The sequence below is a fragment of the Drosophila obscura genome, unplaced genomic scaffold, assembly GCF_018151105.1.
Source record: "Drosophila obscura isolate BZ-5 IFL unplaced genomic scaffold, ASM1815110v1 contig_186, whole genome shotgun sequence".
Lineage (NCBI taxonomy): Eukaryota > Metazoa > Arthropoda > Insecta > Diptera > Drosophilidae > Drosophila > Drosophila obscura.
Window position 1 is genome coordinate 5,292,678 of NW_024542774.1, and position 26,058 is coordinate 5,318,735.

Sequence of the window (26,058 nt, forward strand, 5' to 3'; positions counted from 1 at the left end):
TAAATTGAAAGATCGTGCTTTATTGATCTACATTTCTGCAGGAATCAGGCAAGTCGACAAAGGCTTCGTGCAGACGGAAGTGGCACAGCTCATCCGCTTAGGCTGCGGCTGTCGTAGGGTCATCCCTCTTCGGTGCTTTCGCTGCTGACACAAGCAGAGGCAGCACAACGGCCAAGAGAAATCCAAGATAGAAATTCATTATTTTCGGAGTAGTCGCTGAATACGAATGTAAAGTTTCCATTTTGAGCGGACTATTTATACAGTGAATTTGTGCCTGGAACCAATACGAATTTCATGCTCTGCATTAGTACTATTTGCTTTATATTTATATTAAATGTTAAATGTCAGCATGCCTAAAGTCTGCCAAGGTCAGATTTCCTATAACCTTAACTTAAGCTCTGGTTTAAAACCTTTACATAGTAACAATTTCTTTTGTTTGCTATATTTTCTTACACGTGGGGTTGCAAAAGTTTATAATTGTATATTAAAGTTTTTTCTTGCAATAAGGAAACTTTTTCATCGATGAAATTATTGAGTTTGATTTTCAATTCAATCAAAGCCAATTTTCTGTCCTTTCAGCTCTGTTTTCTGTTCTCTGTTTAAGAGCTTCAAGCTGATTTTCCCCTCGATATTCCCTCGATACAGTTTTCGCATTGACTACGCTCTTTTTTTGTCAATATCCTCTTCCCACTTCTCAAAATGTAAAATATCTGAGCTTTATCCTCTCGCACCGGATATTGTGACGTTGCCGGGAGGCTTTTAATTTACCACACCCCCAACCCACCCCATTGGCAGAGCAGCAACGCGAGTTTTAATTAGGTGACGGGAAGAGTCAAGAAAAAAGAGATGGGAAATCAATCAAATTATGGATGTTTGCAGCTGGCAAACGGAAATTAAACAAATTACTATCTGTGTTTTTTTTTTCCTGTTTTCCTGGTGAACGGGACATAGCTCCACGGGGCATTTTGCAATTGAATTTATCTCTCATTGCTGTTGGGACAGGATCCCTATCGCATATGTTTGGCAATTTTTAAGCTGGCTACGTGCGCAGCGTGCGAAGAGAGCGCTTTCCAATTAAACCCAGCAATTGAGCCACTTACACTTTAAGAATTGCATTAAAAGAGTATTCCGCTTCGATTTTCATTGTTATTTTGTTTTTGGGTTCGGTTCGGTTTTGTTTTGTTCGCTTCGTCTTGGCCAAACTTCCGTGTCTCGGCCGAAGTACGTGCCTTGGTTACGGTCTACGGTGCATGGTCTACGGTCCCAGAGCGGAGCAGTGCAGAGCGCAGACAACTGGGAATCCGCGAGTGTACGTTATGCATTTCACGTGCAACAAGTTGAAATCATAACAAGCTCAAAATGCAGAAAACAAAGCGAAGAAACAACACAAAATACTTTTATAACTGAAATGCAATGAAAATATTGAAAGAGCCAACATTTTTACAAATGTTTCTGGGTAATGGCTAGAGAATTTTCTCGGTTTCTGTTTCTTCATGTGTGTTTGCCTCTGGTTGACATGAGAGAAAAACATTTCCTGCTTCGATTTAATTTTCAACTTGATATTCTTTTTCTACGTTGCAGTTTTTATTGCTGTTCAAGTTGTTCAAGCTCAAATTCAAATTCATCTCGAAGCATCAGGAACATCTGTTCGATTATAATAGTAGGGAATGAAACGGGTGTCGGACGATATAGTAATATTCATACATTTATTGTGAAATTTATTTATTGTGGAGGCGTTCACTGATAATGCAATGCATTTACGCTCTAAGGAAAGATATGGCCCACTATTTAAAGGTACATGAAATTGGTATAAATAGTATGTATATCAGCGCACAGCGAGTCCAGTGGAAAGTGAGGCAGCAGCTCTGCTACTGATGGCTCCCTCAACATGCCGCAATCCATTGCGAGAGGAGAGGCATCATACATACCACACTCGAATTCACTTGAGTCCACTCCACAGCGCAGGAAATATTTAAATTTTTGCCTCGTGCGTTTCCTTAGACTTTAAGACTCAACTGCGAATCACGACTCGGCAAACAAACTACTGGGTTTATACATATTTATGCCGGCAGCCCAGCAGCCCAGCACCCCCAGCAGCCCAGCGCAGCCGTCGCTGGGCCAGACAGGCAACAAAAGTAGTAGCAGCAGAGTGCAGACGGAGGCGAAGAGGAGGACGGGCTGGAGGTACGGGCAGGAGCATGATGATGGCGCTGGAGTGCCCAGATCCCGTTCCCACAAACACAAACAGCAACAGAAACAGAAACTAAACGAAACGTGTGCAACAAACTAAGCCATTTTTGTCGCCGCCCGGCTAAATACCAAACTTGGCTTATACTCGTAGCAGGCATGCGGCGGCAGGGCAGCCGACAGAGCATAGCAGACCAGACCAGACCAGCAGAAGAGCGAGCAGCAGGCCAAGAGACAATTGCAAAAAAAAAGAGCAGAAAACAACTGCTAAAAGCGAAAATATCCTGCGCAGCAGCACCAGCCGCGCCGCAGCAAAACGGAGTACAAAAAAAAAGAAACCAAATAAATCATGATTCATGACCAAAAGCCACAGAAATGCCAAAAATAAAAGCAAAAATTGCATAAAACTTTGTCAAAAAAAAAATAAAAAAAATAAAAAAAAAAAATTTACAGAGGCGACGACACAAAATGTTCGTGATTCGGCGGCGACTCCGGCGAAAAACCTGCGACTCGAAATCGAAAAGGGAGAAAAGGCAAAGCAAAGGGAGGACTCGGAAAATAATGCGGAATATTTTTGAAACACACAAAAAAATGTTTGCACCCATCCAAATAAACAGGGGGAGCGGGGCCGGAATTGGTAGTAATGTTGCCACAACAAAAAGTTTGCTGTTGCCGCAGTCATGTTGGCCATGTTAACAAAATGTGCCGTGTGCTAAGCATTTTTATCACGCAGACTTCTGTTCCAGCCGCCGTCGCCAAAACGACCCAAGCTACGGCCATTCCAGGCCAGGCCAGGCCAGGCTCCAGCTCCAGTTAACATTTCTGCAGCTTTTTTGAGAGTTCCTCATAAACATCATGAGGCTCTGAGGCAGAGGCAGAAGCTGGAGCTAAAGCTGAAGCTGCCTCTTGCCCGAGCTCTAAACGATCGTTTTGTCATAATGCGACATTTAAGGAATTTTTATATGAATTCACTTAACGACTTCGCATTGGGACGCGACGATCCTGCCGCGTTGTTGTCGCTGTCGTTGATGTTGGCCCCTTTGCCCTTGCCTGTCGCTTGCTCTCTATCTCTGTTTCTGTGGCACATTAAGGTGTGGAATTGTAATTATCCCAAGTTGTCTCTCACCACAGGCGAAACAACATCAACTTACAACTTTGTCAGAGGACCTGGCCATCATGATGATGATGCCCACGGCGGCTTCCAGCCGCCAGCTATTGGCAGTCGACACTCGGCACTCAGCTCTCTTCTCCGGGACGAGTCCCCGCTGGCGATGTCTCGTTGTGGCTACCTTGGGCCACACAATTAACTTGCTCGCTGACTTTTAAAAAGGCATTGGCTGACATTTTTACGCGTGTACATGATTTTATTCGCCGCGCTGTCCGCTCAGGTAATTATGGCACGTTAAAGTGTTAATGGGCCACGTTAAGACCTGTTGCTGGTTGCTGGCCCTGGACTGGACAGGGACCCAGCGCTATGGGCAGCTGCTCCTGCTCCTGCTGCGAACTTTGAGCTAAGCCCCGACTAAATCTGCCCTCGATGAAGCCATTTAGGGGCACAATATACGAGTTCTAGTCGTGACGCTCAATCGAGCCCATATCTTAGTGGTTTTAGTGGGATGACCAATTAGTTGACCGTTGTCAACAGCATGGCCTGGAGAGGACCAGGCTGGAGATTGGAGACTGGACTGGACTGGATTGGCCTGCTCAAGAACTGGTTTCCCATCTAGCTAATCCGACTCTAACTGTTCGCTGAGCCCCTGGCAGTGGCAGTGGCATTGGCATTGGGACAGGCTTTACCACTGGCTGCCAGTGGCGCTCTAAGGCGAGCTGTCACCTGCTCCTGCATCAATAGACGTTATTGATTCCACAGCAGGCAATTTTGCGCCACCCAATCGCCATAAGTTATTATGTCTCTCTGGCTGCTACGACAGGGACTCGCGTCGGCCTGCCCAACTGGTTCTTCCCATCACGTTGGACATGTATAGATTGCCTTTCGCCTATTGCCTATTGCCCGGGCCATGTGTGCCTGCCGTTGGCCTGGCTGACTGGCTGCCTGGCTCCCTGCCCCTTGATGCAAGGCGTTCTGCAAAATTGCATGACAAATAAGTTTTGTGTGTCGCAGACAGTTGACATTTTTTATGCTGCTGAGTTATATGATGACGCTGTCTGGCCGGAGATGGGGATGCAGCACCAATTTCCAACTCCATCTCCATGTACGCATCCCGGCCGGCTGGCTGGCTGGCTGTGCGAAATATTGATTTTTATAAATGTTGGCCATATGCAAAGTTGGCAGTTTGTTAAAGCTAGCCCAAGCAGAGTTTTCCATTCCTGGGGCTTTAAATGCTCGACGTGTGAGAGGGGGGAAAAGCGTTTCCTCTATGATCGTGAGACTTTCCTTTGCTACTATAAACTGCAATCCCTGATAAATCATTCCCAAGATATGGCTGCATATAAAGTATCTTACCAGTATGTACTTTGGAATATTTGTGGCAATTATTCATTGGCCCGTATGATAATTATCAAAATGTTTTCATTGGGCAAGCTTCATTTGACTCCCAGTTAAATTACTTGACAGCCGTAAATCAATTAAAAGGTCCATGCGAATTTCAGGCGAGGCTGCCTGGCTCCTTCTCTGACTGACTCACTGACTGACACTCTAGGCATTTTAATTGAAATTAATTAGGCGGGTTAGCGAAATGGAACCCCAAGAACGCGGCTATGGAGTGATGTTAACGACAGTAATAAGCCTCAACTATCAACTACTTTACGCCAATTGTTGAGAGTCAGTCAGACAGACAGTCAGACAGACAGTCCGTCAGTCAGGGAGTCACTCCGTCGGAGAATGCCTCATTGCAAATATGAATCGTTGTTGTGCCGGAGGTGCGGCAGCGGCTGAGGCGGCATTTTGTCAGCGACAACAGTCGTTGTGTGTCAATCAACTGGGGCCAACATGTGAATCTTTTCCACATGAGCCTTAAAGGCGCTCGGCTGGAACGGCAGCAAGCAACCGGAGCAACAGGGTGGGGCTGTTGCTGTTTCTGCTGCTGTGACTGTGGCTGTGGCTGGGGCACTGCATTTGCCATTTATGACAGTTGAAATGTCAAAAGAACAAGAATCGGATGGAAGGCAGCGGCATTTGCAAGTGCAATGCGGAGCGGAGCGGAGCGCAGCGCTCCTTCTTGAGACGTCCATCCCCGTGGTGTTGTCATGTGCGCAGCTGTTTTCAATCTGCCACGGACACGCTTGCTCTATGGGACCTCCGTCGCCGTCCCCATCACCACTCGTAAATCATGTTAACGGCCAAGTCGAGAGCATCATGATTTGACAATTGAGTTTGTTGTATCCTCCCAATGTTTGTTCTTTACATTATCCACTTCCACTGTGGGGAGGATCATTGATTTCTTAGCCTGTCAGAATTTCTGCATTTGCTCGAAGAGTATCCACGCTTCGGCCTTGCCCCTTCAGTGTGTGCGTTGCACTTGCTCGTGCACATAAATACAGATATTTTGTGGAAGCTTTTTAGCATTTTAATTGTGTGCAGTGTGGAGAGATTTGTTGAAATGCTTGTTAAAGGGGGAATTTTTATGTCAAAGGGAAGTAGTCGCCGTTGCCATTGGCAGCCCCTGCCTTGCCCAATTCCGAATGTGTTACTTGAGCTATGGGCCGAGGCGTAAAAATCTGCGTAATTAAATTTTATTTTTGGGTGGCGGCACCCCGGCAGCTGTTCCCTGGCCAAGTGTTGAGGGATGGCTGAGGACCGGGCACGGTCCGCTGGCTAATTAGCTCTGCTCGAGTCTTTCGGCTCAGACATCAAAGCCAGGGCACGCGACCCAGCCCAGCCTGCCACACACACACACACACACACCACACACCTTTGCTGTCCGCATTCCAACTGAACTCGGTCCCAGGACAAATTCATTGACGACTGTCAAATTAGCAACGCGAATGGCAATGTATCTGTGTATTTGCATAGCTTGTGAAAAGATATAAGAGTCATATTTATGATCTCCTTATTCATCCATCCAGCCACTTATTTAGGCTTGTTCTCTGCTTCTGCTGCTGCTGCTGCTGCTCTTTCCTGGTGCTGTCGCTGGGCCTCGAGTGCCACTTGTTGTGTTTCCCCTTTTTGCTGCTTATTCATTTCGATTCGCCCAGACGTTGGCGGCATTGCGCTTTCATCTCTGGCTTCCCATCCCCTTCAGTTTCGCATATATAAGGCCATATGGTGGCAGCACCATCATCCTCATTCCCATCCTCATCCCCATCAGCATCAGCATCCCCATCTGCATAACCATTCCGGGCATCATCGTCTTGCACTCAATAATAACAAGCAGAGCCAGTCATGATGTGCGATATTAAAATTAAGTGTTACATTTGTCAGCGATGATGCGCGTCAAAGAGCAAACGAGATCTGATATAGAGCCGATACGCAAACATATAATGGAGCGGAGGCGCGGGGTGGGTATAATCAAAGCTGAATGTATTTATGAATCATTTGGCCAGGCGACTGAAACACTTGTCATAAAAATGGTGTTGCGTAAGGTCGCTTCAATTCATTTAAAGATTGAAAGATGAACGGATAGTCCGATGGAATGAATGCTTGGAGATTTCAGCATAATTTAAAGTGGTATTAAGTGCGAAAAATATTAAAAAAAAAAACTAAATAATAAGAGATAAATCTGTTAAGTGCACAGAAGTATAACTTGTGCCGAATAAATTGAAAAAACTAATTTATTAGTTGACTTCGTTCCCATTTCAGTTGAGAAATAATTCGAAAAATCTAATTTCTTGTACGTGTGACTGTGTTATTGATTGTGTAGTTTTAATTTTCTGACCGCTTTGTCGTTCACTTTTTATCTGGCTATAAACAATCTCCAACTGCAATGGCACTTTAAAAGGGGTCAGGCCGGGTCGCGGGCCTGGGGACTGGAGGCAGCTTAGGGTCAGGGCAGGCAACTTCAAAGTTAATTTCTTCGTTGACATGTGCGACCGAGCAGTTGTCTCTCTGGCTCTCTGGCTCTCTGACAGTTTTTGTTTTTGAGTGAAAGTGTAACTGTAATGCCAACCCACTGTAATTAAATACAGTCTGGCCTGCGAGTTTATCTAACGCCCACAAATTCCACACCACCCGGGGCCCAAAAGCTGCGAGTGTGTCCCTCAAATGTTTCGGCCATTTCGCTGTCTATCTGTCTGGATGTCTGAACTGCAGGAGTCCTCCTTACTCAGTTCTGTTCTGTTACGTTCTGTTCTGTTCTGGCTCGTCGACTTGTCTGGCTGTCATAAAATATAAAACTTTGGCCCAAAAATATATCTCCACTCGTAGATATATAGTATGCGTGTGTTGGGGGGTGTGTGTCTGACTGTTTGTCTGTCTGGATAATCCGAAGCTGCTGTCTGGGGCTGGATGTCGACCATCGTTGTGTCCTCGTTGTGGGTTTGCCTTCTGCCCAAAAAGTTTGCAGTTTTTGTTGCCAGCCTCAGCCCCAGCATCCCATTCCTTTTTGGCAACAGTCTCCGTTAGTTGCGTGGGTGTTACTGGAAGCGCCATTGGCCCAATTACACTAAGCGAGTGTTTCGCAGATCCCGGCAGGAGCGCTCCGCCCTCCCGCCAGCAAAGCATCGCTGTACCGGCTGTTTGCCAAGATAAACGACGAAGGATTCGACTAGGATTCAACACAAGGCATCCATCCACATGCTGCGACTCCCAGCTCTGACGCTGGCTCTGACGATGGCTCTGTAATTTCTGGGCGTTATAATGGAGCTTAATGCACAAAACTCGTTATCAGCAGGAGCGATGAAAAGTTTGCCCCGAAAAGCAAACAAACGAAACTTGAGCTTTGCGCGTTTGATTAAATGCATGTAATTTGGCATGAAGAGCCCAGACCCATCCCCATCCCCCAGATTTAGATCCAGATCCAGACTGGAAGACGGTGGTGGAGGTGAGCTTTGTGAGCCATCAATCGTCATTGTCTGTCGGCAGTGTCAAATTATGCGGAATGAAGCGTACTCGAGTCCAAACTCAAATCAAATCAACTCGAGTCAAACACTTCAATAGACAATGACCCCTTTCAGTGCCCACGAGCCCGGCGGAGGTAAGCCGGCATCTGCAGATGCCGCAACATCTCTGGGAATGGGTTTCCAAACTGGGAATTCTTTTTTTTAGCATCCACTTGTGAAGTCCCGCCTCCCCCTCCACCTTCTGTGCCATTTATGACACCTCTCAGAGAGATTCTCCTTTTTGCTTTGTATTATGTGAGAAATGCAATTTTATTGCTTGTAAAACATGTTAAATTCTGACGGGCCAGAACAGAAGAGCACAGAACAGAACAGAGCTGGTAGAACATCTAGAGGGAGATCCAAAAATTTAATGCCGCTGGATTTGGAAGAATTTATATGGCATGGGGCGTGGTCGTGGTCCCTATCACTGGGCCCCTACTGGCCACATTTTTACGAGTATGTCTTCCAGTGTCTCTGATCTTTTCTGCCTCTGACTCCGACACTGACTCAGGCCCGTGTGTGCCCGAGAGGAACAGAGACGAGCACAAAGGGCATAAAAGTCGTCAGCATTTTGAATTTCCCATAAATGTGATGGGTATGGGTATGGGATATGGGATGGCCACTCGTTATGTTTTGTTGTCGTTTGCGTTATATCTCAGATATGTGTATGTTCATCTGTACGAGTATGTAGCATATTTTATGGAAATTGTTAATGCTCTAGGGGTGTTTACGAGGCCAGCTTCGAGGCACATTATCACTGTCATATTCGGACCGGACCGGACCGGACCGGAGCTTCTCCATCTACCATTTTTCGCCACATTTGCTTAGTCGGATGGATTTTTTTTACGAGGTGCTGGCCGAAGTGAAACAAATAAGCGAATGCTCGTCTGCGATTTATTCAAGTGGCAAACATACTCAATGCACTCTCCAGAGGGCTTACCTACGCTCTCTCTCTCTCTCATCTGATAAGCTTCGTTCCCCGTCATATTTGCAGCTCATCAGGCATGGTGGAGTGGGGAGGGGATCTGTGGCTCTCGTTTGGCATATGGTAAGCAGCTTTACCTTTAATCCTACGTGCCACATCCGAGTACAAAGTCAAAGTTAACGATCTGACCCACTCGTAATTGCACTTGCTGCTGCTTTACGACTCGCCGCACGACTTTCACTTTTTTTTGGGCCTGTGGCTGGGTGCACTCTTTTCAAAAGAACTCCGCCGAGCTGTCCCTGGCCTGCTCTGTCCCTGTCCTGGCCCACTTTCTTTGTCATAAATTCGCAATGGACATAAGTTATAGTTTTTAAAGCCCTATTCCTGTTGTGCAACGGCACATCAGGATGGAGTGCAGCATTTACATTAACTCGCTTCGGCTTCGGCTTCGTCTTTGGCTTTGGCTTTGGCTCTGGCTTTGTTCCCGCCTGCATATTGCACACATTTTATGCATTCTGCGTTCTGCAGTTGGCCGTTTCACTTCTGTTCAAGGACAATTTAATTATTCAGCCTTATTTTCGCAGACTTTTTGCACACAGCTTGCACTTCCGCTTCCGGCAGCCGGCAGCCACCCCGCTGCTCCGTTCGGGCCACGCCATTGTAGTCCTTGTCTTTGGCAGCACACAGCACAGCACACTGCACTAGAAAAGTTTTTCCATTTCCTTGTCGCCCGGGCGCTCTCTTTACACTCCCCTCGCCCAACGCCCCACGCGCCTCTGCCGCTTCAAAACAAGCTGGGAAAAGCTTGCCGCAAACTTCGCTGGCGCTCTAATGGAACTTTAAGCTAGATTAATTTTTTAATTAGTTCTTTTGTTGTTGCGCACTGGAGTGCTGCCGCCACCACCCATCCTCTCACTCTTCCATTTCCCCATTTGGCTGCAACAAAAAACAAAAAAAAAAGAAAACATCTTCATCGGCGAGTCGCTTCCTTTTTGGTGCCGCCACCTCATTTGTAGTCCTGCGTATCCGTGGCATGGCAAATGGCAGCCATTGCATGCAAACTAATTTTTACAGCGCTTTCAGGGCACAGCGTATTTATTTATACGAGTGTGGGTTCCAGTCCCCCCAGCATACAGCACACAGCAGACACCAGACACAAGGCACAGCTGCTATCCCTAGGTTGGCAGGGCCGCATCCTTTTGGCCCGCAGGCTATAAAGCGCAAAATTTTATTGGAAAAAAATCGTTAATTAAATTTCCGTTTCAATGTGTCAAAGTGTGAACAACACAATAATTTGGCTCTTTATTAACTGCTGCTGTGTCTCTGGCTGCGAGGGCGTGGCGGCAACAGGGGCAGCACTCTAGGCAGCAGCTGCAGCACGAAAATCCTTAATAAAGTTAAGCAGCAGGGATGTGTGTGTGGTGTGTGAGGCTATATCCTGCCAACGGAGGTGTCAATTTAAAGCCAATTTAATTTGTGAGGCAGCGGCAGCAACCACAGCAGCAGCGACTGGGGCAGCAGCAGCAGCAAAAAGCCTACGGAGACGGACCCCACTAGCCATTTTTAAAGCGGCTCGGCTCGCAGCTTGCGATGCAACGAAGCAAAGAAGAATCGGAGGAGTGGTACGCGAGTACGGTGGCAAGGAAATTACAATTTTTAACTGTGTCTGCTGCTGCTGTTGCGACTCATGTTGCTCTGCCTCTGCGCTGAGTATGCCGCTTTCAATTAAAAGCCATTGGCCAACCGACATCGACCATGGTCATGCACACGGACACGGGGCTTGGGAGGACCCTGGGATGTGCCGCAGATGTGCCGGCATTGTTGCCGGAGATGGTGTTGCCATTGCAGTTTGCGAAAATCGCCAAACGAATTCCAGCCGAATAAGACAACACTGGCATGAAGAACAGCCGCAGCAGCAGCAGCAGCCGCAGCCAGTGCGACCTAATTTGCAGTTGAAGTGGGGGACCCAGCAGATTGAAAACTGCATCAAAATTGGAACTGAAGTCAGTGTCGAATCGAATTGGGGGCCATTATTGAAGGGCAGGCCGAAGGCCCCCGATAGACTTTGAAATAAAGGGAATGAGGACTCGCTGCAATTGCTTTAACTCGAGCTTTAAAGAAGCCATTACTTCGCTCGCAGTAAATCTCTTTGCCACTGACTTAAACGAAGATCCGCAGAGACTGCTCCCGGTAACAACTACAGCAGACAGGACCCTTAACCCCAGTCGACTTACTCGCCTGTCATGTAAAACACAAGTCTTGGAGCTGCTGCTGCTGCTGCCGCTGCTGCAAGTGGCGACAAGAGTCAGCTTTTGCACATTTGTATTACCTTTCCTGCAGACGCTGATCCTGATTCCAGGTGCTCGTCCTGACCGTATACCTTGGCCTCCGCCCCTGGCGCCCATGAATGAACTTTTTTGGGGGAACAAAGTAAAAGACAAACTGCCGTGTATTACATTTTTGTCAAAGACAAAATGCCTCGACACGGCACGAAAATGGAACTGGTGCAAAGAGGAAATTGGCTTTCTGCTCTTCTATCCATGGAATGGTTCGCTGGGCGCCAAAGAGTAACCTGGCCGGGTGCTGCAACAGGGGCAGGGCTTTGGCCGTAAGCCCAGCCATAATGCAGCGGGGAGGGGGGAAAGGGCAAGGATGCTCGGCAAGGATGCAGGAGACAATGGTTTAAGATGGCAGGGAGGCATGGCTGTGCCTGGTGCCTGGTGCCTAGTGACACAGTTTCCCTACCAGAGAACAAACGCAGTGGCTTGGTTATATTAAAATTTCTGGACGGACAGTTTTATTTTTATTCAAGAACTTCTCTCCGCTTCCACCACCACCCCCCCCGACACGCTCAGTGAAACATTTTATCTGTTTTTTTTCGTTCCCCGTGGGAATGCAAAATCCAAGTCTTAAGTCCATTCTCCTGCAGCGCGCTGGCGGGAGCGGTGCGGTAACAAAATTTGTGCGCAGTCAGTTGACATAAATTTGGTTAGCCTACTTGCGGGCCAAATTGCTTACAGGCAATGCACAGACATCCAGAGAAAGGGAACTCTTGGCAGTGGCTGCCAAAAAGAAATGCCATTAAATGCAGATAATTATAAAATTTCACTTTCACTCTCGGATTTAAGCCGCAAAGCTCCTAGAGTTACCATACAAAATGGGGCTAAAATAGCACATAAGCATCCCCATGTTTGGGCATAAAGTTTTCATTCAACAAATCCTTTAACTTTCCTTAGGTCTCTCTTCTCTTTAAATATCTAAGAAAAAAACCTGAATGATTTCCATCAGGGTATAGAAAAGTCGCCCACATTCGCCCTAGTCAGCGATGGAAAACAAAAGTACGAGTAGTTTTAATTAAAATATTACGACTACTTTATGGCAAGTGGCACCTACAAACATTCTTAGCTCTGGGCGCCGCACCACCGCCCCAATGGCATGCCACTAAAAAATAAATTTAATTATGCAAAAAGTGCGCTGCACTCGACTCAGGAGAGCGGACATCCCCCCAACAGCTCCACCCCACCACCAGTGCTACTAGCAGGGGGCCAACGGAAATTATTTCAATTGTATGCACTTCAGGGATGGGCGGGGCGGGGCGGGACGGTGCCATTGGCAGTGTGCTGCGCAGAGAGAATAGGGAACAAAAAGTTGGTAAAAAAAATAAGAAGCCGAATGAAACGAATGAAAACATTTCGAGAAGAATTCGTGGAGCAGTCAAAGCAGCAGAACCGAGTGCTGCACTTAGGACCCGGTCCGTAGGAGCCACGAGGGACACGCGGACCGACATTGGAGGCCATTTGAATGAGGTGCTGACTGACGAGCTGACGGACTGACGTTGGCCAGGCCAAGCTAAGCCCAGTCTTGGCCAGGTTAAAGCCAAACGACGACACTGGCAATGCTGGGAAGGCGAAGGCGAGGGCGATGGGGCAATGGCGATGGCAAGGGGCAGACCCAAAAGTTCGACTGGGCTGGCAATTCCAAGCAGCGATTCTCGACTTGAAGTGGTCGACGGAATGATGGCCAGGCAATGGCGGTTAGGCGGCTACCTCGCTGCCTCGAGTGCCTCTTTTCGGAAATTCAAATTTCCGATTCTTGATGATTTTATTTAAATTTGCGTATTCGAGTGTTTGCCGGAGCCTCTTCAAGTGCCGACTCCCGTGCTCCCGAGCTCTCGACTTCTGACTGTTTGCTGCTGGCTGCTGGCTGCCTTTGTTTTTTGGCGAAAATTGTTCAAATTGGCAGGAATTTCTGCGTCCAAATTGCTCCACTCTGCGCTCCCTCCGCTTCAGAGTCTCTCGCTGCCTGCCAGCCTGCCTGCCCTTTGGGCCAATTAACATAGTGGAGCTTAACCATGATTTATGTTGCAGGCCGTCGTGGAGTCGGAACAGAGCCTGAAACAGTCAACCCTCATTATCATATCAGTCTTAAGAGCAGCGGCAGCTGCTCTGGGGCGTCCATTTGCGGATCTGTGGGAGGTGTAAACACGACAAACATGGCCCAAAAAACTTCGCCGAACGAAGGTCACTCTCGCCCACTTGGCTGCAACTGCAGTTGCTAGATAAGCGAGAAGCCCTTGCCACTGGGACACTGCAGACACGTGTGGTGGATGGCCGCGTGCTCTCTGCCCATTATGCAGTCGCAGCTGCCCAGAATAGGCGTGGAAACACACAAATCTACATACATTTGGACCGTAATTTATTATCGCCGGGAAAACTTAGATCTTCGATTGTCTGGGGTTTCACTCGCAGCTCGCTCCCCTCTCGCCACACCCCACCCCGTTTGGTGGTCATAATTTGTAGCTTTGTTTTCGTCTAGCCTTATTGTTAATCCCTCTCTTTTTCGATTTCCGATTTGTCGCTTGGCAGGGGTGGGGTGGGGTGGGGCGGAGCAGAAGTCAAATAGTTACCCTCGTTGTGTGGTCCCTTGGTCGGTCTCGCATTACACACTGAAGAAGCCCTAATCGGTGGGCATTAGTGCGCGTATTTTGTTCGCGATGATATCGCGGGATGGTTGAGAACCGAGTGGTCAGGGCATCGGCGGGGAGATCTCTCCTGTGCGTGGGAAGTGGCTGGCAAATGGTTTTGCCCAGCAGCCACTGAATACGCATAGCCACACCTCCTCCAATCGAGTACAATATGCAGTTCAATGTCTTGCCCAAATCTCGGCCAAATAAAGCATTCGCCACATTACAAGACAACATGGTGAAACCGCAGTTGCAACTGCAACTGCAACATTGCATCCAAATGTGGCAGCATACATACTCGTCTGTATGTACATGCGGCAAAGGCAATTGCCATGCAAATTGTGTTCCCTGGACACATTTCGAGTTAGTTATGCCACCATATGCCCAATCAGAGCCACGGCCCACTAACTAGCCCACTCATTTGACCGCCAGATACTCGTACTCACACTCGCACTCGCACAGAGGCTGCCACAGAAATTCTCGTACTCGTGGCAGTCGAGTTGCATTGCCCCATTGCGCCTGTGGCTCCGCTCTGGTAGGCCAATAGCCCACACGTTTAATTGCAGGGACCCCGGGGCCGGCGGAGGGGAATGTGCAGCTGTACGAGTCCGAGTATCTGTGTGCGCGACATAATTATACCACTTATAGCCGATCCGATACCCTTGCGACTCACCCACTCCCGCTCCCACTGCAGCTCCCAGCTCCCTGCCTCGCCAGTTTGGCCGTTTCACAGTTAACAAGAAAGAGCCAAAGCGAAACCGAAATCCAAATGGACAGGCCGCCAAATGAGCGACAAGCAAACAAGAGTGCAGCCCAGAAGAACAGAGAACAGAACACAGAACCCAGAGCCAGAACCACAGCCAAAACCAGGCCGGATTCGCCTTGGTTGTTCCGACTGTTGCTGATGCCGCCGCTGCTCTTTTCGGCACTTTTCGTTGTCAGCCTAGTTAGCACATGGACAGAGGCAGGCAGAGAGCAGGGGAGCAGAAAGGGGAACGGACAGGGTAGACAGAGATCCAGATCCCCAAGATAAGTTCAGTCGGGCACAGCTGCGCCGAAAATTGTTTAGCATTTTGCGCATGCGTCGCGTCGCGTCGCGTCGCGTTGCGATCTCATGAGACCGAGCCGCAGGGAAGGCCAAGAGATACTGTCAAGACAGGGCCCAGAGACAGTGGTGCCAAAGCTGAGCGTTGAAATCTTAGCTGAGCATATACTTTTGGTGATTTTATCGCGTTAGATATTATTGTACAACTATTTAAACAGAGAACTAAATCAACTTTCTGTGCAGCAACTTAAATCAGATTGATTTGTATGCATATTTAACCACGGTGCACCTTCTGCAACAATTTAAATTTTGTTTTGCTTTTCTCAAGATCTCGAGAAAAATTTCAGCACCTCTCGAATGATTTTGCTGGTTTGCTGGTGGGGGGAACACAAAGTGTTGTTGGGGAATGTGCTGCAGAATTAGCTGAAATAGTTGTAGGTACAAATTTTAGACGGTCTGCCCTGGTCTCGGTCTGGAGCCCCGGTTTTCGTGGCGTGCTATGTGCGTGCTGCCAGGAACCGTTAGAAGGCCAACAACATTGGCGCTTGTAAGTGTCAATGGGTCTAGACGGGTTTTCTGGGGCCCGCTCTTCACTTGGCTGGGCTGGTTGGGCTAACAACAGTTACAGTTGTTTTTGGCGTCCAAACTGAGCACAAAAAATACGCAAATTATTGCATCGCACATAGTTTATTTGACTATAATTACAATTAATTTGGGTAATTATGTTGTTGCTGGAGCCGACTGCCAACTCAATTATTCGACCGCACACATTCAGCGCGCGACTGAGAGCAAAAAGCTATCTTGCTCTCTCTCTCTCTTGCTCCCTCCTCGCCAGTTCTCTAACAGTTTTTGCCACATGAAAAGTTTGCGGTTGGAAAGTCCCGACTTCCGACACTCCTGGCCAACGTTTACATCCTTTCTTTCTCTCGCTCTATGCCGCCGAAGACAAAAACAGCGAGGAAAATAACATTTGCGCTTGGCGAAAAAAACTTTGTCCACGTTGTGGCAACTGTGGCAACTTGCCCTGTACGGGGGCGACTGAATGTGGGCGGTAGGAGGACGTTGCAGCTGTCTAACAGCGGGCGTGGCCGTGGCCCCAGCGAACACATGAGTTTTCCTGGTTCAACATATCAAGGCAAGGGCCAGCCAGGCAGTGGCAACAAAAAAGTTCTCTCTGTCTATGCCACAGTGAGTGTGTGTGTGTGTGTGTGTGTGTGTGTGTGTGTGTGTGGAGCAGCCGCACTCAAAAAGGATATTAAATAGCGCCTAATTAGCTTATTTATGTTGCTGAGTGTTGTATGGTGCCAGTGGCGGCAGTAGAACCTGCCTCAAAGGAAATTATAAATTCAATTTTCTCACAAGCAAAATTCCTGGACACATCGTTTGCAGGGCATCTCACGCCATGACTGTGGGCATTACCTGATTTTCCAGATGCTTCCAGCCATATCCACTCGATTGAATAGCATAATCTCTGTTTCTAAACTCTTTCGTAGTGGGGCACTCCTTTTGGCCAAGGTCTATCCATCCAGAGACAAAAAAAAGAGCAGTTCGTAATCTATGCATGGAGTGCCTTAAGAATGCATTGAATATTTTACAAATTGTTTACGGATAGCTATTGATTTACCTCCCGCTGACAGTTGCATGGCACTGGGACTGGGACAAGGACGATGCTGCTGGCTTATCCATCTGTACGATAGGACTCTGACCCAGTTCGAAGGCGTTCGTTGCTGGCTTGTCTCTAAAGTCAAACAAAACGAGTGCCTGTCAGAGCTCAGCCCGGCCGGCGCTGGAGCAGAGGTAGTGGCAGCGGCAGACCCACGACAATGGCTAAAGCAACAAGGCCTAAACGTACATAATAATGATAGACAGAAAGTGGGCTTGGGCATGGGCATGGGTGTGGGTGTGGGTGTTTGGCTTTGGCTTTGGCAGGGAGCGGCAATGGTTTTGCATAAATCGATAAAACTACAGTTCATGGAGCAGGTTTAGGAACGCTTTAAAGGAACACCCAGAATGGCCGACACAGTGCCTGCCAGTCGCCCCTAGTTCCCTAGTTCCTCTCACTAATGCGTTTCATTTTTCTTCTGCCACAATTTGCCAGCTCTCCTTCTGAGAGGCTTCAGATCCAGCACCAGCTTCAGCTTCAGCTCCACCCTGGCGGCCTTCGCCATTGTCGCCTGGCACGTCGCCTGCGCATTTTTTTTCCGGACATTAAATTTTATTTCGCGTTTCAGCATTTGCATAGGAAATTCATTAATTTTCGCCAAGCACTGGGGAGCACCAACGGAGAGGAATTGCTAGACAAATTTCTGCGGCTGTCGAACAATAAATTTCAAATTCATTGAGAGGTTTCCAGAGAGCGCGGCTCTCACATTCTATAGTTTATATTTACATACAGATATACTCCTGTGTGGAAAGTGAGTGTTACAATTTGATTCGATTTAAGCCGCCTGGGGGCGAATTTGCTTATCATTGCTTTTCTTTCGGTCTAGCTGGCATTTCGTCTTGTCATTGCCCGTGGGCCATTTCCTAGACAGGCACAGGGCACAGGCACACACATCAGCGATATATATATAGACACTTCGGGCTGTCAGTTGGCGCATTGTAATCGGCGTCTGACCCGCATTAATTATACCTCCACTGACATGTGATATTCACACATGCCGCACTCCATACTCCACACACCACACTCCACCATGCTACAGTTCGGACCAGTCCAGTCCGGTCCAGTCCCATCCCATCCCGTCCCGTCCAGTGCAGGGCACTTAAGCCCCATGGCTGACGATGACGATGTGGATGATGTCGAGACGCGACGCGACTCCAGCTTGAGCCTCCATCTTCGGCTCGTTAATCGATATGTGTATCCGAGCACTTTCTTGCTGCCAACTCTTTTCGTCTATCTTTCTGCCTTTCTGTCTTTCTGCTTGATGAAATTGAGCCGTTCAGGCCATTTGCAGCTGACCATTCTTGCTTCAGTTTCAGTTTCAGCTCGGACTATTCATATTTATTTGTCTTTTACTCGATTCAATTGTTATTTACTTAGCTGTGAAAACTGAAAGCGTTTCTTCACACCTTCGCCATCGAGAGAGTGCAGCAGCCAAGCAGCATCTTGGGGCACAAATTTCTGGCATGGCAATGTGGGTTAAGTTCCAAAAGCCAAACACTCCACAGTGCTCCGAAAGTATCCAATCCATTGCCTTGTGGCAGGCATCTCATCTCCCAGCGGTTTGTTCTCTAATGGATGGCTCTTTACTTTCTATTGTCTGTGGCGGAGAGCGCAGTTGACACAGATTTTCACTTTTCGGTTTGTTTTTGTGTGTGTTTTTAGTTTGTGTGCGGTTATTGTTGCTGTGATATCTGTAACAGAAGTCTCCATTCTATGGAAAGTATTTAGCTCCCTGGTCGGGTCGAGTCTATCCAATGGTTCGCTGTTGAGAAAAAGCGCCCGAAGGGAGAGAAATAGCTAAAAAAAATATTTGTACACAAAATTTAATTTAATTTAACGTAAAAAATTTAAATTGAAATTAAATGAATGAGATTTTTTTTTAATTTAAATATTGCCTATATCCAATTTCAATTGTTGTATTTTGATCCGAATCCGATTTATCAGCTCTCATATTATCCCGTTGTCTGATTTCGGGAAGCAGCTTATTAATTTTCAATTGAAATGCAGCAAACTTTCATCCACCCCCCAAGCTTCAAGAATTTCAGAGAAATCAAAGTCCCATTAAATGATTTACCGATTCCATTTCCCTTTGGTTCCTGGTTCCTGGCTGCTGGTTCGTGGCTGCTGGCTGCTGGCTCCTGGCTCCTGGCTCCTGGCTCCTGCCGCTAATCTCAGCTCAAATGCAATGCAAAACTGATAAACGCTGGGGGAAAGCAGCACAGGGAATTTTCATGGGGAAAAACAAAAAAAAAAAGGAAATAGAAAAAAGTGTGCTTCCTGCTGTTGATTCTGCTGCTTCCAGTTCAGCTCCGGGTTCTACTCCTGATGCAATTCGAGCACCATCAACCTGAGCATTGAATGTTTCCAGCATTTGCCAAGCAATTTTCCAGCATTTTCCGCTGACTACTAAAGTCATTATATTTGCAAGCGAGCGCCGACACAAAGAGCTGCTATCCCATCTATTTATCTATGTATCCATCCATCTACATTTATATATATATATATATATTCGTTCTATATGGTAGATAGAGGCAGCAGTTCGACTACCTCCAGAGGCGGTTCTGTGGGCGAGGGCGGAACGACTCCTTGTGCCATGGCCGGAGTACTACGTTTTGTCGTTCAGTAGGTAAGTAATCTCATTATAATAATGGGAACAATTGATTTCTGTCTGCCAGCAGCACAGCACAGCACAGAGGGGCATGTGAAGAGCGGACCCAGGCCCGGGCACGGAATACCAGCGCTGGCTTGGCTTGGCTTGGCTCCTGCGCTTCAGTGGCGACAGCCAAGGACTTGACTGACGGCGACCAACTCAGTCAATAAGTGTACACCGAAGCATGCTGTGGAGTGGCAGGGCGGGCACCCACCCAATCCTGTGTTGTGTGCTCAATCATTGCAACCACAAAGATGTGGAGCACCGCCGAGTGGAGCTGGTGGAATCGTCTTCGCCGTGCCTTTGATGATTCTTTAGTGTTGCCACTGATGAAATTATAATCATGGGAATATACCTATAATTCCTTTCACCTGGATACACGCCCAGAAAGACAGACAGACAGACAGACAGAAGGACAGACTAACAAACAAAGCCATCAATGGGGCCAGTTTGCTCCTTGCCGGTCCTTCAACTTTTCCTCGGCAGGATGATAATTTGCTTCTGTTTTCCCCAGTCGTCCAGCTGGACGAGACAAAACTTTCCGTTCACCTTGAGTATGGATTTCTGTTGTGGGTTTTTGTGGGCCGTGCAGCCAGGGGCGTTTCTGCTGTTTGGCCAATACTTGGAGCATTTCTACGCTCAAAAATGCCATTCAAATGCAAACCCCAAATCGACCGCATAATGTGCCACAATTAAATTACAATAAATCATACTCGGAGTCAGCTCGGCAACTCTGCAGCGTAATTAATCATTTCTCTTTCTCAATTCTCAATTCAATGTGTGTGTGTGTGTGTGTGTGTGTGTGTGGTGTATTGCCAGTCTTTGCATTCCGTAATTCTCTTCAATTCTCTTCACGAGTGTGGTGTGGCGAGAGCTTTAGTTATTTCCTTGTGGCACAGTAGTTCGATGCTAATTAATACCTCATTTACCGATATCATTTGTTCAGCCAGAAGTCTGATATTTTGGGGTTTGGCTTCGTTTGGTGGTCAGCAATTTAATTTGATTTTCATTATTTCACAGAAATATTCGTATTTGAGTATTTCCACGGAAGGTTGCACTGGGATGGAGTCATGAAAGGTAATCAGCGATAGATTCGGCTCGTATCTCGTATCTGTTGTAATTAAAAGCAGTTGCAGCTGTAATAAAATTCGATTCCAACCAAGAGCAAACTCCACTGTAATTCTAGAGTTAAAGAAAATTTGTTGAGGGACCTTTGGCGAGCAGAGCAGTAATTCCAATGAGAAATTCGAACCACTATAGCTATAATGTGTAGGAATAGTTGACAGTTGCAGATACAGATACAGAATGAATTGAAATGATGTCTCCTGCAAATGTTTTCCACCTGGCAAACATTATACATTTTAGAGTAGCGCAGCAACTAGAACACAATGGAGTTGTCCCGCCTCTGTTTGTCTTTCGTCTGTTTGAAATGTCTCATAAGTTGTCTCGAGTTGGCATCGCCGTACCCAACCACCCCACACCACACCCCACTCCAAGTGCCACCCCTAACTCGATTCCGACTCTAGCTTCATTGTTTCTTTGAGTTTGTTTTGTTGGTTTATTTGTTTATTCCTCGCAATTTTTACAATGCGAAAAGGAGCAAAATAAAAAGCTTATTCTGTAGCCCAGCTGCTGCCTCATTAAAATTGTATATTTCAATCAAAGTTGGGCTGCTTGAAGTGGTTACCGTGCGGGCGCAGAGGCGGAGGCACTTTCCGATTGTAGTTGGCCTTCGAGTGGGGGGGTGGGCCCTTAAAGGGGTAGCAAATTGAACAAACAAACGGCTCGGCTCCACTGCCCGCCAGCTATCCATCTACTTGGGTAGCGGCAATTATGTGCACTCTCCGGCATCGCGTTGCGGCGTCTGGCCATCATCAGGCCCGGCCAAAGTTGGGCGACGTAATCTGAGCCATCATAACTACACACAACTTTGGTAATTATGCAGACAACTTGAAGGCAAAAGCTGTAACTGAGACAGTGACAGTAACGGCAGCGACCCGCAGACAAGGCGAATGTCACACGTGCCCCGCGTCGAACCCACTGGCCCCACTCCAGCTCTCCAGCTCTCCAGCCGTACTCGTACCCAGCCAAGTGCTGGCTTCCCAGGGTTAGAAAATTAGCCACGCTCGCAGCGGAGCGGGCGTAAGTAGTTTATAATTAAGAAATAACTGAATTAGCGCTGATAATGTCTATTATATAATGGCAAGACACACACAAGCTAGCGGTAACTCGAAGCTCCCTGGATACCCATCCGCATCCGCATCCGCATTGGCGCTCCCATCCGCACTCCAATGGGTTCTGGGTTCAGTGTTTGGTGTTCGGTGTTCGGTGTTCTCTGTTCTGCTCTTTAATGAACAGCATTTACTTTTCAAGCACAATTTCACAATTTATCCCTTTGAATTTTTGTTAATTATAATAAATAACAGTACGTAAACCAGTCCACAGATCCCCGGGGCTTCCCAGTGCTTCTCTCTCTCTCTCTCTACCTCTCTGGACAGAGACTCGTTGTCATTGTCATCTGGCTAATTCGGGCTTATTGTGTTGCCTGTATGCCAGACGACACTTTGAAGAGTTGCTCATTAGAAGTTCTCAAAGTGGGAATGGATTACGTTGAGAATGTTGTAGGGGAGATGTAGGGGATACAGCGAATGAGCCGACTGCAAATTCCTACATACTAAATTCCTTTGGGGCAGTTCGTACTTTATTTTACAAAAAAAAAAACCTGTTGGAGCCTATACAAAAATTTAATTGAATCTGAAGAGCAAAGTCGGATTGTTTGTTATGTGCGCATACGCCACGTAGTTACAGAACAAACAATAAATACAAACAAATTATAAAAATTAATGAAGACTGTGAATTACCCTCGACCAGAAGGATACTTCTATGTATCGAATAGCAAAGGTTTTCCCAAGGAAATGACTCGCTGAGGGGTATTTAATAGACGAGTATACACAAAAATATAAGGAAGAAATTCCCAATTGGTTTAAAAATTAATACTCGGTCACGTGCCGTTGATTAATGAAAAATAAGCAGAGGAAATTCGTGTGCGGCCAGCACGCGGAACGGGAACGGGATGAAAAATGAAAAGCAAATAAATGGAAATCAAAATGCGATGAGGAAAAGCGTGTGTACACATACTCGTAGTCGCATTTCACGTCTCTGGCGAAATCAAGGCCCAAACACTTTAACAAACGCTTATGACACGCATACGCCGTGTGGTGCGAATTGAAAAGAAACTTGCGCATACAAATTGACAAATATTTGTAAAGGATTGCCGGGAAAATGGTTGGGCAGAGGACTTGGAGTAAGGGCTGAAGGCTATGGCTGTGGCTGGGGCCGCGACAATGACATTAAATGAGCGGGTGTATGGAGTGCGCGTAGCAAAAGTCAAACAAGAGATAAAAGCAAGGATTAGTACGTTAAAACGCAGACGACGACAAGTGGCAGGAGGAGGAGACGGTGGAGGAGCTAAAAGTGGAGATGTAGCGTTGTGGGAGGAGTTAGGGCTGTGGCTGGAGCCGACTCCTGACTAGAACAGGATGGCTAGGTAGGGTGGGTGGCGGGGTAAGGGCTGTTGGGGGCCACGTTAAGTAGACAGATGAACGTAAAACACGCGCGTGGCTGTGGTAATGTCTACGGCAGTGCAGACGATGCCATCACCCACTCCAACCCCATGCCCAACTCCGCCCCAATCTTCCCCTTTACAGTGTCGTGTGCGTGCGTCTTATCGTTAGAGCTGGCTCAAGCCTCCGCCGCCGCCTCCGTCTCTGCCATCGTCTTCCTTTTTTCTGTGAGCGAGTGCGGATATTTAGCAACAAAAAAGGACTTCTAGAGAAAGCATGTTGAAAGTAAATTGAAGCAGGAATTTCTGCAAGTGAACTACAGGCATCAGGCAGGGGCGAGCAGTGGCAGAAGAAAGTTGCCGGAACACAAGGAACTTTGGCAACTGCTTACAAGCTGAAGGAACTTCCCACACAACTATCCCCAGCAGTGGCAGTGGCAGTGCCTCAGCAGTCAGCTTTAAGCTGATGTGCGAGCGGTGCTCGATAAATTTGTAGGGGATTACGGGACGTAAGTATAACCATACAAACAAACTCTACTCTTATATGGGAGTGGAGTGGAGTAACCCTTCGAATCACTGCTGTAACGACCCTCGTTACCTGCTCACTTATTCATTTGACTGGCTAAATTTGTCTTCGGCCATTTGATGGCTTAATGAATGTCCGCCCCCAGCCACTGCCCCCGTCCCCTCAAAATGCCAGCCGTGCCGCCTCCACAAGCTGCTCACAATCAGCGACCCACAACCCACCCACGAATCCCCGTCTGAATGACTGACTGACTGACTGACTGACTGCTCATCCGCTCTGATGCTGATAAATTAACTTCATAATCGGCACAGTTATAAGCGCTGATGTTCGGCATTACTCTTCCATATTTTGGGGGAGTCCCTTCCGAATATCCTGCCTGCCCCTGTCAGCATCCCCGCAAACAAAGCGTCGGGGGTCAGCAACAACAACAAAAAACAACACGCACCCCCCGCCAGGTGATGGAGAAGGTACGTACAACGACGTACCGTTAATGCCAACGTAGCAGGAATAACTTTTCACCTTTTTGGGTTTGGGGGGGATCTGCTGGCTGCCGGCTGCCGGGATGTTGGCCAGGCCAACTTTGTGTTGCGAAAAATTACACACAATATTTAATTGAATGTGTTTAATTTCGCTTTTAATTTTTCGGCAACTGGCGGCAACTGCCATTGTGCGGAAACGCTTTTGTTTGCCGCTGCCCTGGCAATAATGAGGCGCGTAATGGAGTTTGAGGCAAGCCATTAAAAGCGAATGGCCATTTGAGCTAAGTGGAGCAAAGATACAAGAGCTAACAGAGAGATAGCAACTTCATCGGAATACGGATTTGGGAACACCCCAAATCGTTACCTAATCAGTGCTATAAGTGGTATAACCTTCAGGAGTTTGTGTTACACCTGACATTTGCATGCTTTAAATAGAACTAATCCGAGTGTTACGCACCAGTGAAATAATTTGATTGGCGAAATGTCAAGTGTGGCTGAAGAGCGCAGCTTCCCATTCCACTTATGAAGCCATACCGAATCCAATTCCGAATCCAAACTGCTGTATTTTCTTGGGCCAAAGGGTGTGTGAGGCACACACCAAATGAAGCGAGAGAAATCGGAGACTGTTCAAACGGCAAACGACGAACGACAAACCCCCAAGAATCTAGTTATGGCAAATGGCAGCGATTAAAATCTTGAATGTCAGGCGGAAAATTGTCAAACGAAACGTTGGCAATGACGATGAGTCGCTGTTGATGATGTTGGCACAGAGACAAAGATAGCAAACAAATAAAAACGCATCAGATGGAACAGACTTGACAAACTGAAATATGAAACACACGACGAAGAACCTGGCAGCGGGCAAACCGCGGCGAAGTACCCGAAAATCAAAGCCTTTGGCTGCAACCTGCAATTATGCCGCCACAGGACAGGCGCCCAGGACACAAAGGCGACCGGGATGAGGGAGGGCTGCCCTGAAATTCGAGGCAATATCAAAAAGGAGCGGATGGATGCCTTCAAGTTGTGCGTTTCAGGGGCTGACTTACGCTGACATGCAGAGCTCACACTCAAGGGACGTGCAAGGGATATGCAAAAGAGGAGCCCTGTAATGTCCTCTTAGGGAGGGAGAGCGGATGACGACAGCAATACCCTACAAGAATAATCGCACGAATAACTCGACAAGCGACACCAAAAAAGAAGGGAAAAGTACGAAAAAAAAACAACAAACATTTATAAAGGAAAAAAAAAAACAAGAACAAGAGAGAATCCTTTGGCAGCCGCCGCTTACATCCTGCGAGGCAAAGCTGAACAACTTTACGGTTTCAATTATCAAAGCCCGTCGCCCTATGCTGTCTGTCTCCGGATACAGGACCCGGGACCCAGGACCCGACCCTCCACGGCCCATGTAGCGGTGACAAAGCGAAAAGGCTGCTGCCTGCTGCCGCTGCCTGCTGCTGTGCCTTTGTTTGTTGTTGGCTGTACCGAAATAAAGGCGATTAGCATTTCCAATCCTTAGATTACCTGAAGTAGTTTATATATAGCCCCCATTTCCGATCCCTAGCCCATGCCAATCTAACCATCCAGCCACCTTCTCACCCTCCGGTCCCATCTTCGATAACAAGATTGCCGTGGGCTTCGTTTTGTTTGCTTGTTTTGTGCCGAGTGTGTGAGCGAGACACTCTGAGACGGTTTAGTCCGGTCGCCTTGGGCTGTCGCCACTTCTTGGTCCTGTTCCCATGCCCATCCTTCGACTGCAACCCTCCCGAAATACACACCCGATGATTCCATCTAATGCCTGACTGACTGCAACCCCGCATGGGTAATTTATGCCTCAATACCCCTACCCAATGCCCTACTGCGCCGCCCAGCTTCATGAACCGCAAATTCCCAAGCCAAATTGATGCCAAAGAAACCCGGAAAGAGCAGTGCCCCCTATAGCCATAGCTATGGAGGAACCACCACTTACATAGCTCTTAGCGCACCTCAATGATTCTCAATGGGAATGGGATTGCCGTGAGTGAATTTCATCAGATATTAAGTGATTTATTCAATAGCAAAAAC

The 26,058-nt window shown here is 47.4% G+C and overlaps 1 long non-coding RNA gene across 1 annotated transcript; it reads right to left on the bottom strand.

The window, feature by feature from the left end:
- LOC111080165 lies at positions 1-24,913 on the bottom strand. The gene is made up of 2 exons (XR_002608466.2): positions 24,455-24,913; positions 1-274 (listed from the first exon to the last, which is right to left on the bottom strand). It is a non-coding gene; the product is annotated as an uncharacterized LOC111080165 (long non-coding RNA).
- Positions 24,914-26,058: the final 1,145 nt, after the last annotated feature.